The sequence below is a fragment of the Aphanomyces invadans genome (assembly GCF_000520115.1).
Source record: "Aphanomyces invadans strain NJM9701 unplaced genomic scaffold supercont1.22, whole genome shotgun sequence".
NCBI classification, from domain to species: Eukaryota; Oomycota; class Saprolegniomycetes; order Saprolegniales; family Verrucalvaceae; genus Aphanomyces; species Aphanomyces invadans.
The window spans coordinates 406,963-412,467 of NW_008580167.1; positions in this window are offsets into that span (position 1 = coordinate 406,963).

Below are 5,505 nucleotides of genomic sequence, written 5' to 3' on the forward strand. Positions count from 1 at the left end.
TCGTGTTCAGTATGGCGTCGCGGACGGCGGCGGCGGTCGACGGTTGCTCGGCGCGGCAGAATTTCTGGAATGGAGGACTAAAACCCACATGGGATTTACTTGCATGGTAACCTCATGATGATTTTAGCCAATCATGCCGCGGTGGACGATTTGGAATAAAAATACAACACGAACAGTGAACTTGGACGATCGTGAGAAATATTTCCACTCGGTGGACGATCTTGAGAAATACCCTTGATTTGGCCGGTGTTTCCCCGTATGTCGAAGTTCGGTACAGCTGAGTCGGTACGCTCCATTGTTGCAAAATTGTGAATCAAAATTACAAAGGTAGACTCTGCATACTACAGTGGTCCGTAATTATTGTCACATTGACTTCTTGATTGGCGGGATTTTTCTAATAATGGCTGTATTTTCGATCTGATTGGTGCAAGATACAGTAAACACTTTGACTGTTTTCAGAACAAAATAGTTCTACTTCCCAAGATATACAGTGCGCGAAATAATTATATGCGCACTTGAAAATCTTGGTTTTGCGGAGAAGGACTGATAATCGCTTTGATCTGAACCTGCACTGCGTCGTAAAAGAGAGTTTGCAGTGTAAACCACCAAAATGGCGGGAGCCAAAGCAGCTCAACATTTTGACCTGTCACTCATTCATTGCAGAATTTCCACTCACTTAACACACACACGCATCCCACGAGCCCTCTACACACTGCCACAACGCCGGCGTTGCCATGAGCTCATTATCTGACACGTCAGACGCACAAAGAACCTCACAGCCGACGAGAGGCGCGGAGCCTATGAGAGCCTCTTAGAACTCTCTATCAGCGGCAAGCTTCCGTATGGGGCTTTCAAGGCCCAAGCCCAGCTGTATGACTGACGTTGGCGTACCATAGCTCGCCTGTGGAAGGAAGGACGCAGCTACTTGGCTGACGGACGCGCCATCGCCGCGATCGGGTCAAAAATCAGTGGTAAAACCTTTATAAATATATATTACGACATTTTGCACAATATATTGGGGTATTATATTAAAGAGGTAAACTTGATTAGGCAATTCTGGACGTAAAGTCGGCCGCACCAACCACGAAATTGAAGCCGCCATCCGAGCAGTGTCCCAGCATGCGCGACAAACAATGCTCTCGTTAGCGCGGAACTTTGACTAATTGAGTGCACATGGTATCAACATTGGGTATGTCGACTTCTTGAACTTGGCAATCATTAAAGAAGTCACTTAGATTGTCAATATGACGCTAAACGTCCATTCTCTCTTCCATGACATCTATTGCCACACATACAGTCTGACCATTTTCTATAGAAGCACCTCGAAATATTCGAGTTCGAGATGATGGAATGCGTTTCAGTTGCTTTACTTTGATGTACATTGATGGGATCCTTCTAAATTAGCGTCCTTTAAGTCGCCTCGCCATTCGATGTGCAGAGCTTGCACAATCGACAATTTTCCACATTTGGGCTGGCCGGTTTCTAAAGACGCACTTTGTACATGGCTCGATATTGACCGTTTTTTAGCCTATAATCAGCAAGCATTGCAATCGCAATGATTACTGGACTGTCCCTTCCTGGTTGCGAGACGGAAGATTAGTCGCACCTCGCGGCGGGTCAACTTTGAGCGTCTTTTGGGTGCACCAGGAGGTTTTCCTTGGTCAAAGTTGGCAATGCAAGTTCGAACGAGTTTATCGCTCCGTAAAGGCTTCTGCACGGCCAAAAAGGCCTTTATTTGGCCACGCTCCTCGGTGATTTTCTTGCCTCGCAGCATCGCTGGTTGAGGTTGTTGTGGCGAAAATTCCTCCGCATGATGTCGACACAGTCCGGAAATTATTGCGATGCAATGCTTTCTGATTATAGGCTAAAAATCGGTCAATATCGAGCCATTTACAAAGTATATTTAGAGTATTTCGAGGTGCGTCTATAGAAAACGGTCGGACTGTACTTCCTTACCGCATTCCGACCGATTTGACAAAAGACCCATTGAGCAACTCATCTTTCTTTTGGTGCGGCAAATTGAAGTTGTTGTCATCTCCCGTCTTGAAATTTCACTCCATGGCCTTCTACAACGTCAAGTTCTTCTTGTCCAAAACAGAGGACTGTAGGTCCTTGAAAGACCTGGCAACAGCCACGACAAGGCCATCCAGTGTGGACGTAGCCATTTGGTGTTGGAAGCTCTGGATCGTGTTGATGTAACCCAAGTCCAAAACGTTCAGATCTCGGGTTTGGGGCTGTTGAACACAAAGAGATATTTCACCCGTCCTGTTGGCCGGGGTCAACAACAACAGGATCATTCACACGGACATGCGGCTGCGCGTTTCTAGCTGAATCCAGATTTTTGCGCTCTTGCTTGATGGCCACTTTGAACAAACAACCGGTATGCCTCTGTCGACCAGGAACGACCTGTAGACGTCACGGGCCACCGTGTATGGCTCCGTCACATCTTCGCATCGGTTGCGGTTTTTGAAGTTTTGTAGAGCTGGTGGCGTGACGTTGAGCCATTGCAGGAGCGGCTGGGCTGCCGGATCTACGGGAACCCAACAGCCTGGTGGAATGCCGATATGTCATTGGAGTTCCTCAGGTACCACCTCGGGGAACGACCCGATCGAGTGTCGAAGAAGGTCATCCTCCTGTGGGACGACTTCAGCGCTCATTTTACAGACGAGGTTGTCGCCTACGCAGAATCTATCAATGTGCTGCTTGAGCGTGTCCCGCCTCGGTTCACCTGGTGTTGCCAGGTGAACCTGCTTGAGCGTGTCCCGCCTCGGTTCACCTGGTGTTGCCAGCCGGCGGACGTTGCATGGATTCAGGCGTTGAATGCAGCACTGCGCGCGAACTGGCTCGCCGAGATCCGCCGCCAAGTGAAGAACAGCCTTGAGCGAGAACTTGAAGCTGCGAGGTCCGTCGAGACCAACAATGGTGTCATGGATCACTGGAGTGTGGAATGACCTACCTGAAGCCGTGATATTGAACGAGTTTCGTAAGTAAGTCAGCTCATTGATGGAGCTATTGAGCAGTGAGGTGAGGTTGAAGCCTCATTGGAGGATAGTGAGCTTACGGCCTTGACGGAAAATATGGCCATTGAGGACACCATTCACCCAGCGGGAGAGATTGGCATCATGGATGCTGACAGCACTAGCTAAGTATTTTCGGTGTAGATAAATATAATCTTCAAGTTTGTATGCATTATTCACGCATTTAACCTCTCGTCTTCGTCATCTTCCAGTACTCTATTTATCTTGGTATTGAATATTTTGTAGCTGACAGTAGTCGACGGCACCGAGGAGACCTGTGATTAGGTTTATCGTAAATATTGCATTTGAGTGTAAGTGATTCGAAACCAAAAAATTGATGGAATACAAATAGAGGTATGCATTTGTAAAGGTAATATGACTCACACTCTGAGCTTCGTGCGGTACATGCAGTGCGTGCAGTGTCAAAGTGATTTCAACTCTGAATCACTCGAACAACTGCCCTCTGATGCCTCGTCGGATGAAGATCCATCGGTGCACTCATCGTCATCTTCATTCGAGGGAGTAACTGATACATCGCTCGTAGCAAGCTGACGCAATGTTCTACGCAGTTCCAGATCACAGCCGGAGGCAGGGCGTTAAATTCGTCGGCGTGACGCGTGCGCACACCATCAAACGACGTGTCAACGGTAAACTGTACACCCACATCACCCTTCACCTTTGACCAAACCATTTTAATAGGTTGAAGATCCGAGTGATGCGGTGGAGTGTAAACAACATCGTGGCCGCGGGCCCGCGCCATTGTCACCACCACGGGGTCCACACGCGCCGCCAGCTCAGGGTTGAGACGCGACCATATTGTCTTCTTCAGATCATTGGGCTGCACTTTCACGTTGAACTTCAAACACGCTGCAAGTAGGTCTGACTTGCGCCAATTGCCACGCGGGGTATCAAGCGGCTGTCCTCTATGGTATCGTGCATTGTCCATTACGAAGGTAACTGAACGCATGTCCATCTTCTCCACCTCATTGAGAACGTTTTCGAACCACTTCACGAAGTAGGCATGGTCAAACATTCCGTGGTAGTCCTTTGGGTCCTTGCGAGGTTTAGCGCCACCCTGAAAGACGTCCAGGCCAACAAGTTTCGCGTCGGCAGACCCAGTACCGGCCACGATCCCAGCAATAAAGCAAAGTCTGCAAACTTTGTGCTACTCTGACCGGACCAAGATCGGTAGGATCGAACAGACTGTCGTGATGCCGTGCGTAATGATGATGGAAATAGCTCTCATCAAGATACACCACCGTCGTTCCTGGTACGAGCTTCATCATGTGTTGGATGTACGTGTCGCGGGCTGCAGCGTGTGCCTTGGACACAGTGTAGGTTACATGTCCGCGCTGTTTGCCCCGCTGGAACCCAAGTTTTTGCACGAAATACTGGACACGACGTAGCTAAGTGTATACCTCAGTCTTGTTTGTCAGGTCGTAGTTGATAACACCATGTTTCAACAAGAGTGCCATTGCGTCTTTAGCAACTGTATGCGTTCGTGTCATGCTTCGAGCGCGGATAAATTGGCGGACCGGACAAGTCACATCATGGGAACGGGGAATGCGTGTATTGCGCTGTTAGTTGTTGGTAGGTGGTGGGACTGCATGAACGGCCTTTGCGTGAAGGTATTCGGACCAGACGCCTTTGACGACCTTCTCCCTTCACCCGAGAAGGAAGGCAATGTTTGCTAAGACTTTGGTGGCTCCAGTACGACGAAACTCAGCGTGAAGACGAAGGATTTCAAGACGTTCTTCAGTAGTTAAGCTTCTTGGCCGTTGATGTCGAGCCTAGCTCGATGTCGCTTCGTAGTCATCATCGGAGATGGAGTTGGTTGCGGGCATGTTAATCCACGAATGGTGACGACACGCTATTCTTGCGAGAGTATTATGTGGCACATTTCATGCAATAAAATGTACCACTCCTAAATTAATTGGTATTAATTTGAAAAGGTTATACGTTATTGTAGGGGGCATGTGATGGATTTTTGATCAATTTGGCAACTTTTTTGGCAGGGTATTGATTTTCACGTATGACGTCTAATGGACTTTGTTTCTATCACAATGAGTCCGGTTCACTTACAAAATTTCAGGAAAAATGGTCATGTGACTCAAAAGAAAAGCTCTATTGTCCCCTCGGTGCCGTCGACTACTGTGAATCCAAGAAAATGGAATTACTTGAGTTTTGTATGTCCAAACCTATTTACATTATCCGAAAGGCATAGCGAACGGATAATTGGCCCGTGACTGTCCAAACCTGTACTGGGAAAGAGGAATGCAACGCCCACCTTGTCTTCGAGTTCAATCTGAATCAAGGTATCTAATTGGTCACATATCTACGAAGTTCGACATCATTTCTAGCCAATCGCGGCCTCTTAGGAAAAATTTTATTCACTTCTGGAGGTAATAAGTTTCCACATCGTTTGTGCAAAGAAATTAGTTCAACTCCGGCCACAGTAGAAACGAATTACAGAGGTCATAAGGAGTAA